The sequence below is a fragment of the Sciurus vulgaris genome (assembly GCF_902686455.1).
Source record: "Sciurus vulgaris genome assembly, chromosome: 4".
Lineage (NCBI taxonomy): Eukaryota > Metazoa > Chordata > Mammalia > Rodentia > Sciuridae > Sciurus > Sciurus vulgaris.
In genome coordinates, this window is record NC_136464.1 from 5,695,791 (window position 1) to 5,706,710 (window position 10,920).

The window sequence follows — 10,920 nt, forward strand, 5'->3', positions numbered from 1 at the left end:
GGGAATCACTCCCCCTTCCTCAAGGAGGCTGCAGCCGGAGCGGAGCTGAAGGGAAGCCTCCGTGGGTTGGAGACTGGCAACTGGCCAGGCTGCGCCCAGGTGGGGCCAGAGAGGGGTCCTCGAAGACCCTGGAGTTTGGGTCGACACAGGTGGGAGCGGGGGTGGCCGAGTTGGAGGGGACGGAGGAGGTTCCCAGGCTGTGGCCCAGGGAGGAAAATGAAAGACTTCTGTTGTCCTGCCATCTGAGGTCACGGTGGCCTCCACGGAGCCCTGTCAGCAGGCAGTAGGTGGAGGGTCTGGAATTTTGGAGGGACCAACCGATGGCCAGAGCCAGGAGTCAGTCCTGGGAGGACTGCACAGGGAGGGAGGGAGGGAAGGACCAGGCAGAGCGGATGTGGGCCTGGAGTCAGAGGAGGGAGGAGCCCGGGGCTGGAAGGAGCCGAGGAAGGAGGAAGTGGAGGGGAGAGTCCTGGAGCCCGGAGGTTTCAGCAGGAAAGGGGGTCAAGGTCACTGGGAGGCCAGGTGAGCTCAAGGAGGGACTTCTGGCGGGCGGCTGACTCGGCCTTGACACGAGCGGTGGGTGGGTGGGGGGAGCTGCAGGCCCCTCTGGAGTGAGGCCCAGAGCGTCTGCGGAGGCCGACCTTCGCTGCAGGTGCAGACTCGCATGCTGCCGAGACGGAGCGGAGGCCGGAGGAGTGGGGTGGGGGGGAGCAGGAGCCAGCCTCCAGGGCCAGGGCAGGGCCAGGACAGGGCCCCAGGGGCATCTGAGCTGGGGAGCCAGGAGTGGAGGGTCCTGCGAGCCTGCGTCCTTGGCCATGGTGCTTGCATGGCCAGCAGCACCAGGCATCAGCCCCCAGGGCCACACCAGCAAAACCCGGGACCTCCCCTGGAACTAGCCTGCCTCTGCATGAACGCCTCGCCAGAGGTCAGCTTGGGAGTGTGCCATCCAGGGGCCCTGCGCGTCCCCTGACGGGGTTGCCACCCGCCTGGAGATGGCCCCTGGGGAGGAACATCCGCTGGAAGCCAGACTCAGAGAAAACCCTTCCGGGGCAGGGCTCTGCAGCCCCTGGGAATGCAGGTCCTCTGCCGAGACCTCCGTGGCGTTTCCTGTACCCTTTGCCGTCAAGGCAGAGCTTCAGCTTCGGCTTCGGCCTCGGTGCTGTCTTTCAGGAGCTCAGCTCTTCCCCCGCCGGATTCCTGCTGCTTCCTTCCTTGCCTGCTGTGACTCATGCTGCCCACTCCATGGCTGAGTGTGTTTCTTCTTGGTTACATGTGCAAAACCCTTTAAGCCATGAAGCCGGATGACTCAGCTGCGTCCCCGGGGACTGAAAGAGTTAAGATGCAATTTCTTTGGAACACTGTGCTATCCTCCAAACATTTATGAAGTGCACTTCCCCAGACTGTGGTGCAAAGAGGCTGAGGAGTAGGTCGTTGGGCGGTGGAGTAGACGGTTGAGGGCTGCACTCTGCCGCTGCTGGCAGGGTGGATGTTGAGGGCGAGCCGGCACACCCTTGTCTCCCACGCAGAGCCCCGCATATGCTTGCACAGGCTTACGCACTGCACCACACCCGTGAGCTCTGTTTGCAGGGAGGTTGACAGTGAACAGCACCCTTGAAGGTGGGTCTTGCCGATGCACCAGCCCCAGCTCAAGGAGCCGCAAGCTCTGGCCTCACAACGTGTCTTTCCTTCCCAGTACAAGCATGAGGCGATGATCCACACCAGGGAATCTGACAGATGGCACAGGGTATGGGCGCAAGGTGTATGGCCATGTGTCACTGGATGCTGGACGAAGTCTAAGAGTGGCCTTTGTCGTTGGTCAGGTTCATTCTCTAGGTTGAGCCCCCTTAAAATTGGTGCTGGGAGGGGACTGGCCCTCGGGTCAGACACGGCACTCTGCCCGGTCTGCTCATGGTTACCACACCCATGCACGCTGGCCGGGACTCTGCTTGCCAGTGGAGCCTGCTCTGCACTGTGGCAGTGAGACCGTACCAGGAACTGAGGTCTCTGGGAGGACGCTAGGCAATGACTACTGAGATGGGGGGCAGAGACGCCCTGGCCCTCATCCCTAAGGACAACCCAGGGGCACCTGCTCTGCAACAGGCTCCAGCTGCAGTGGGCTTGGGCCCCGGGGTGAGGCCTGTCTGTCCTGGAAGCAGCTGCTCGGAATGGCTGGGCATCCGCATTGCAGCAGCCTGGCATCACTGCCTGCAGCCCAGCTGGTTGCTGTGCCCTGGTACTTCCTTCCTCCAGGTGTTGGGAATGCTTTTTACCCAGGTGGAAACTTGGTTCGGGTGCCTGGCCATCTGCCCAGCGATGCTGACTAGGGCGCCACCCTCCCTGGTGGGCCCGGCAGCTTCCACGGTGCTGGCACCGGGTTGCAGCTGCTCATCTGATTTCTGACGGTTGTCGTCCAGGCTCCCCCTTGGCCCCAGTTGGAAAATCTCACCAGTCTGTGAGCAGGTCACCTGATCTCCCCGTTGCTCTCCCACAGGAGCGTGGAGACAATGGACTCTGCTGTGTAGTCAGTGGAGGATTAATTGAGATGGTCAGCTGGGTGCCTGACTCGGATCAGCGCTGGGCCCAGGTGAGTTATGGCCGCTGTTATTGTCGGTGAAGCCCTTTCACCGGCTCTTGTGTTGCCCGCCGCCTCTGGACACTCTAACGCCCGTACCCGCTGCAGGTTTCCTATGCCTCCTGCTAGACTGCCTGGTCCCTGGGCCTCCCGGACGCTCATCTACAATCAGCCCACACCCTCCACCGAAAAGCCCACGCCTGCCCCTCTCCTTGCACATCTGGGAGTCCTATTGCCCCTCTCTGGGGCGCATGCCCATGGCTAGTCCTCTTCCCACCCCCAGCAAGGCCCAGGCGGTTTGACAGTGGGCTGGGGAGGAGGAGCCCGGCTGGGAACGCTGGGAACGCTTGGGACGTGCGGGACTTGGGCGGGGACTCGCAGCCAGGCCCAGGGCACAAGCCTGAGACAGCCAGCAGCTGCAGGAGCCCAGGAGGAGAGGCCTGGTGCTCCTCCCTGCCCTCCACTGCCCCAGGGCACACTGGCCACGCCCCTGTCCCGTCCTTCACCACATGCTCCCTGGAGCTTTTCAGACAGACACCTTTGTCCCTCAGCTGGCGCCCCTGACACCCCTGGCCATGTGCTGCTGCGGTTAATTCTGGGCTTGCAGATGGCAGATTCCGAGAGGGAGGGGCCCATGGAGGTGGGTCAGGTGCCCACAGTGCCAAGCTGGGCGGGGCAGGGCTCAGCTCCCGTGGACGCCTCTGAATCATGCAGTTGTTCCGGATGCTCAGAGTTTTCACGCTCACCTCCATTTTCAAGAGAACCGTGTTCAGTCTGTCAAGCCGACTCTTTATACATGACCTGTGAGCTGTAGAGGCACCAGGTCGAGTCTCCACGGCCTGTGATCACGCCAACGAGCCAGGGAGGGCCTGACTCGGCCAGCGGCACCCTCAGGGTCCTCGCTGATGAGCCGCGATGTGTGGCTGCGGGCGCCAGCCAGGATCAGGCCGTGCTCCCCGGAGAGGCCTCCTGGAGAGTCACTCCACAGTAAGCCTTGATGAGGTGACCACGGTTAGTGCAGCCACAGAAGCGTGGACGCTCAGGGAAGCCGTGGTGGAGGATCACTGTTATATTTTAATTTTTATTTTTACACACGCATTTTGATTCATTGTACACAAATGGGGTATGACTTTTCATTTCTATGGTTGTACGTGATGTAGATTCACATCATTCATGTAATCATACGTGTACATGGGTAATACTGTCTGTCTCAGTCTACTATCTTTCCTTCCCCTACCCCCTCCCACCCAGTTTTCCTCTACACCTTCCAAAGTTTCTTTATTCTCCACCCTGCCACCCTCCACTCCTCCCTCGTTATGTATCATCATCCACTTATCAGAGAAAACATTCAGCCTTTGGTTTTTTGGGCTTGGCCTATTTCACTTAGCATGACATTCTCCAACTCCATCCATTTACCAGCAACTGCCATAATCTTATGCTTCTTTATGGCTGAGTAATATTCCATTGTGTATATATATCACAGTTTCTTCATCCATTCATCAATTGAAGGACATCTAGGTTGGTTCCACAATCTAGCTGTTGTGATTGAGCAGCTATGAACATTGATGAGGCCGCATCACTGCAGTATGCTGATTTTAAGTTCACTGTTATTTTTAAAAAAGTTTTGTCAAACAGTGGTGATAAAATACTCATTTAAAATGTGCCATTTAACCACTTTTAAGAACACAGTTGAGGGCTGGGGATGTAGCTCAGTTGGTAGAGTGCCTGCCTCGCATGCACAAGGCCCTGGGTTCAATCCCCAGCACCACCAAAAAAAAAAAAAGGAACACAGTTGAGTAGTGCTCACTGCATTCATATCGTTTCTGTCTCCGAGGCTTTTCCAGAATGCAAAATCGCACCTCCATACCCAGCTGTGACCCTCAGCAGGTCCTGCCAGCCACCATTCTTTGCCTTTGTGAATCTGGGACTCTCGGGACCTCGAAGAGTGGGATCACGTGGCACCTGTCTTTCCGTGCCTGCTCGTCCGGCTCAGTGAACTGTGACGGTTCACCGTCTTGGGGCAGGTGAGAGGGCTCCCTTCCTCTCTGAGGCCAAACTCGACTTCTTTGTGTGAAGCTATGACGCTTGACTTATCCACCGGTCTGTCAATGGACTCCTGGGTTTTTTCTGCCTCTTGGCTACTGTGGATACTGCTGCTGGGGACACGGGTATAGAGGATGGGTTTTTAAAAGGTGGGTCTCAAAGAAGTAGGATTTTCTTAGCAGAGCTGGGGAAAGCAGGGACTAGGGGTCCTGCAGAGCGTGTGCAAAGGCCTCCAGCCTTGGTGACATGGTGGACTTAAGGACAGCTTGGGGTTTTCTGTGGCTGGAGCTCCCGTGTGCGGTACAGGGTGAACGGAGGTGAGGCTGATGGCTGATTGAACTGGGAAGATGACAGGCCTGAGTGCCCCAGAGGCCCCAGGCCACAAGATGCAGATGTGAAGCTTTCATTGGAGGCTGCGTCTCTCAGGAGTGGACCACTCTGACATTTCCCTGGGTCTCAATGGAGCACATCTTAAACGACGCACCTATAAGAGGCACCGAGCAGTCTGTCGGGCTGCTTATAAACCTGCTCTGATCCCAGAGTAGGATTCAACACCAAATCTTCCTGGGTTGCCAGCAAAACTCTTCTACAGCCTCTTGGGGCTCTGACAGAGTTTTCCAGTCCTAAGAATTCTCAAGAATCGGGGCCTAGGGTAGTTCCTAAGATAGAGACGAGTTAATAACCCCCTGAATCTCAGAGCTTTATCTATTACCTGAACGATATGGATCACTTTTAAGAATCCATAAAGCTCCCCAAAAGTCTGTGCACTTATAAATTCTATCAATGTCAGTGTTAAATATGCCACTGTTCTCCCTTTTCATTCCAGAGAAACATAATCCTACAAATCATCGGCCTTAGACGATTGCTGAACTTCTCTGGTTGCCTTGGTCTGAATAGAGTACAAAGGTGGTGAGATTCCCCGCACGGCACTGGACTTAGCCATGCGGAACCGAGGAAGGAGAGGTGTGAGAGGAGGCGCTCCCTGGCCTTCAGCCGAGCATCGCGGGGCAACTTTCTCCAGCTTCGACACCTGCACCCAGGGGTCAGAATCTTTGCCTGGTCCTCCTCAGGCCCCGGCCTCTTCCTTGGCCTCTGTGTCCCAGTGCAGACCCGAGTTGGCCTGGCCCTCGTTCAGGCCAGGAACAGGTGGGCGAGACCTCTGGGCTCTGCAGCTTCCCCTCATGCAGCCTGGCTGGGCAGGGCAGCTCATCTTTAGCACACGGCGGGGCTTGCTGGTCCCTTCCTTTCCCGGGAATGCCTTCCCACCGGTGGCCACCAGCTTGTTCTCCAAGCTTCCCGTGGAGGCCCCACCCCCACCAGCTGAACGTTGCCTCTGAACATCCAGGAAGAAGATTTTCTCTCTCCACTTGGCAAAATGCAGAGACTTGGCAGTGCCCTCCCCACAAACATCCGTGGGCAAATGTAGGTGGACATCTGTGGCTTTCACCAGACTCTCAAAGTGTCGGCAGGCAGAAGTAAACGCACAGGCTACTGAACAACAAGGTGAAACGGACGCACCGAAATCAGGAGGACTAAGAAAATGCAAGGAGCGTTGCTTAATCTTCACGCGAGGAGCTCTCCGTCGCAGAAAGAACGCAAACGAGGGTAGTTCCAAGAGCGTCTTTGTAAAAACGTTTAATTTCTGTATATTAAGGGGATAGGCAAGTTAAACCCCCAACTGATAGAAGGTGCACTTTATTCTTTGATATCGCATTCACGTCCTGTGCCGCTATAACAAAGTACCACAAATTTGGGGACCTAGAAAAACACAGCTTTATTTCCTCACAGTTCTGGAAGGTGCGGGCACCAGACGGTTCTTGCTAGGCCATGATGAGGGTGAGAAGCGCCTGGTTTCTTCTGGGCCGTGGGGAGCATGGGCCCCCCTGCCTGCCTGGGGCTGAGCTCCAGGCTCAGAGGCTGTGATCCCTGGCTCTCTTCGGAGCCCGCCTGTGCTTCTCACATCTCTCCAGCGCCCTCCTTCCACCTGTCCTCCACGGGCGAGGACCCTGGGTCAGTTTTCTCCACAGCCGCAGAGGGTGTGGCTCAAAGCGACTCGGTTTCTCACCCTCCTGGAGGCTAGGTTCCGAAGGCCAGGTGTTGGTAGGCCCAGCTGTAAGGACATGGGCCCGCCTCTCTCCCCGCTCCTGGTGGCTGCTGGCCATCCTCAGCAGCCTGTGGTTTGTGGTCGCTTGCATCTGGTCTCTGTGGTCACGTGGCATTCTGTGTGCTGACGTTCCCTCTGCCTCCTTGTGAGGACAGCCAGCAGTCCCTAGGGGAGGAACCACCGTCACCCCTGGACCTCACTCTGATTTAACTAGCTGCACAGCTGGAGATGCGGGACCTCGAGGTCAGTGTTGGGCAGGTCACCTTGGAAAGGCCCATTAGAATCCAAGGGAGGACGTCAGGTGGCCCATCGTACCCAAGAGCCAGGGAGCTCAGGGGCGCTGGGGCTGGAGCAACCGGTTAGTGCTGCAGGGCCCAGTGAGGTCGCCCTGGGAGCCATGCAGATGAGTGAGTCCTGGGCAGCAAGTTAGTGGTCAGGAGGAAGGGGCGATGCAGGAGGAGATGAGAAGGAGCAGCCCGTGAAACTGAAAACGGGGAAACCAGAGACTTCCGGGTCCCAAAGGCTAAAGGAAGTTCCATGAAGCAAACGGCCAGCAGCTGATCCACATAGCAGATCTAACAGCAGGCTGAGACCTGCCCGCTGGATGTGGTGGGGTGGACATCACCGGTGACCTTGGCAGGAGCGAGATACTGGTGGGAGGAAGGTCCCTCTGGAGTAGAGAGGGATCAGAGAGGAAAGCTATCAGTCAGGTGAAGACCCTTCCCCTATAAGCCGTCCCATCCGAATCTCCAGATCCGAATCTCCAGAGCCTGTGACGAGGTCACCTGTCAGGTTATCGTTTCCATCCTAATGTCCCTCAAAGGCTCCTGTGTGAAAGGCCCAGTCCCCAAGGCAGCGGTGTCACGAGGGAGACCTTTGGGACATAACTGACTCCTGAGGCCTGTGCTCTCATGCCTGGGTTAATCCACTGGTAGACTCACAGCTGAAAGGACCACTGGGTCACCCAGCTGGCCCAACTTCCAAGGTTCTCACAGAGAGACAGGAAGCCCAGGCAGAGGACGCTGGAGGACGGTCCTCTGTGGGCTTGAGAGATGGAGCTGGGAGCCTGGGGCCATCAGCAGTCGTGGCAAGTGGGCAGCCTGCAGAGACGGAAATGACCTTCCCTGGAGCCGCTGGTGGGAATACAGCCCGGCACCTCCTCTGTCCTAGCTCAGTCACACCCATTTGGACTGGTGACCTCCAGAACTGTGAGACCACCAGAGTTTTTGTTCTAAAGCCACTAGGTTTGTGGTCACGGGCATAGCAGTGGTAAGAAGCCAACACAAGAGATAAGTTTGCATGGGGACAATCCGGGTCCAGTAAGAAGGAAGACGGTAAAGACGGAAGCAAAGGTGGGCATTAGGTGCCTGAGGGCTGTCTGTGGGGGCTGGTAGGAGCCGAGGGGCCTGGGCCCAGCTGAGGGTTGAGCCTAGCTGGTGTGAGGAGGGCACAGCGTGTGGGCGCAGGCCAAAGCAGGTGGCGGGGTTCTTGGTCAACGAAAGCTGAGGCAGTTCTCTTCCAGTGGTTTCTGTTACCTCCATAAAACCAAGAGGGAGAGCTATGAGATAAAGACAAGTAAGAAGCAGAGGAGTTATAAAGTGGCCATTTAGAGAGTGGACTTCAGTCATTCGGCTCCCTGCAGCTTCTCCAAAGGAACAGTCGGGTGCACACAATACCTTGTGTGAAATGTTTCTTACACTATTGTTTGAAAGAGAAAGGCAGAGGAGTGGGTACTAATTGAAGAAATTGTGTTACGTCCGTGATGGATCACTCTGGCCTCTGTAAACCACGCTTCGGAAGCCATTTAATTAAATGTGAAAATGTACTGTCTTGTTACCTAAAAGGGGTTACAAAACAAATATGTACAGATTGAAACCACTTGTGCAGAAGTAGTGTGTGTAAATGTATGCATCTAAAAAAGACTAAGGGAATACACCAAAATTTAAACAAAATTAACTTTGAGTGAGGGAATTACAAATATTTTAATTTACTTTCTCGTGTATTTGTCATATTGAATAGAATTTGTTTTTTTAATATTGCGAGGCTCCTAGAGGCCTGGAAATAGGAAAGGGACATTGTCAAAAGGGAAGGACTTGTGAAGTGACCTTCACCAGGTGGCTGCTAAGTGACCCATGTGGATTATTTAATGATCAAAACAACCCTGTCAGGAAGCATCCACAGTCACATGTGGCCAACGGGGAAATGAAGACTCAAAAGCAAACCTATTCAGCGTCACCTGAAATAGGAGAAGGTTTGGGGTCAACATTTCTCTTATTCTACTGCATCACATTCAGCAGTGTGCCTGGCGCGTTCCACCAGGAAGCAGGGGCCACCAACGCAGGGGACGCTCCCTCATCCCTGCCTCAGGAACCTGCCCTGCATGGACAGGGGAGTCCCTTCGAATGTGAAGGACTCCGTGATGGTCGACGCAGGCCAGGCACCACTTGCCATAAAGAAGACACTCACATTAGAGCAAAGGTACTTCAGGAACACACACTTGAAGTCGAAGATGGTCAGAGGTGAAGCCATTCCTGGTCTGCTACATTCCATCCTGGAATTCCTGGAATATCAAGTCCCCATCCCTGTACCTGTGAGGATGACGTTATTTGGAAATAACTAGTTGCAGATATCATCGAGTTACGACATGGTCATGCTGGTTTAAGGGTCCCTAATCCAACAGTGGAGCCCTTGGAAAAGCAGGGAAGTTTGGACGAGGAGACAGAGAGACACGAGAGAACACCTGGGAAGAGGGAGGTAGAGGTCAGAGTGAGGCTGCCACAAGCCAAGAGCACCAAGGAATGCCAGCAACCCCAGAACGTAGAACGTAGAATAGGTTCTCCACTTCTTCCCCAAAGAAGGATCAGCTCTGCTGAGCCCTGGATTTCAGACTCCTGCCTCAGAACCACAGAACATACTGCTGCTGTTGTAAGCCATCAGCTTGCGGGACCGTGTTAGAGGCGCCCTAGGAAGCACTCAAGGGTCGGGAGAGAATCGGGGTTGAGTCTGGAAGGGTTAACAGGGCCCTGGGAGCCGGGGATTGCTTCTGAGGGAGAGGCCTGTTGTCTGTGGGGTCATCCACCACGTGGTTATGTGTTTAGGTCACCTTCCCTGTTCTGCTGCCTGAGGAGCCTTTGGACAGTGCAAAGGCAGCTCCAGCCCAATGTAGGAGCCTGGAGCCTGGGGCTCTACCTTCGACTTCGGCTGGGATTGCTGTCCTGCCCAGGAGGCTGCCTCACCAGAGGGGCTGGACTGGGCCAGTGTCGCGTAGCAGGCTGCCCTGTCAGGGAGGTAGCAGTGCATCTGATTCCAGCGACAGCTGGAGAGCCGTGTCTGAGTAATGAACTTGGCAGCCAGGAAAACTCCGTCAGCCATCCCTGGCACGTGTGCCCAGAGGCTTTCTAAGCAGTGGTGTGCGGCCGGGCACCTGATACGGTAGCCGCCAGCCACATGGTGCCAATTACATCTTTTCAAATTTAGCTTTTACTTTGCCTATGATAAGACTCACTCTTCCTGGTGTGCATTTCCAGCAACTTTGACAATCGTGCACAGTCAAGGACTCGCCACCATGACTGAGATGCGGCAAAGTGCTTTTGATCCAAAATACTCCGGGCTGCTCCTTTGCAGAGGACCCTCTCTCAGCTCTGACTTCTGCAAGGACTCCTCTGTTTTTCATCCCTCTAGTCTTGCTTTTTGAAATTTAAATTTTAATAAATTAAAAAGGAAATGTTTCGTCTGCCACATGAGCTGTATTTCACGTGTTGAGTGGGCATGTGCGGCTGATGCCACCATTTTGGACGACTCAGAGAGAGAACGTTTCCATCACTGCAGAAAGTTCTGCATGTGCTTAGTGGTTCTTAGACGTCTGGGGGTTGAATCCCTTCTGCAGGTCCTCTTCCCAGACAAAGACTCCTAACACACATACAAAAGTCTGGGGCAAACTTTCAGGCATCCATTGATCCACCTAAGCCCTTCCCTAGGGGTTCAGACTCCTGAATTTCATGTAACTGTGAAAGGTCTAAAGCACTTTCCCTGAGTCCTGTATTCTGCTGTCTTTCTTCAAGTTGGACAGCAGGCCGAGGTGGTGTCCCATGAGCCTGCTGTGCCTCCGTCCAGCGACTATACTGACAGGCAATCATCTATGGTGATTGCCCGTGCGCTCCTGTTGCCCATGGTGTTCCCTATTCTTTAATTTTGGGGGGGT

The 10,920-nt window shown here is 55.3% G+C and overlaps 1 long non-coding RNA gene across 2 annotated transcripts; it reads left to right on the top strand.

Moving 5' to 3' along the window:
* Positions 1 to 456: 456 nt before the first annotated feature.
* On the top strand, positions 457 to 6,448 carry LOC306659635. Of its 2 annotated transcripts, none has more exons than XR_013763357.1 (3): positions 457 to 522; positions 2,492 to 2,584; positions 5,442 to 6,448. It is a non-coding gene; the product is annotated as an uncharacterized lncRNA (long non-coding RNA). The 2 variants fall into 2 exon arrangements; XR_013763358.1 differs by lacking the exon at positions 5,442 to 6,448 and adding an exon at positions 4,407 to 4,584.
* Positions 6,449 to 10,920: the final 4,472 nt, after the last annotated feature.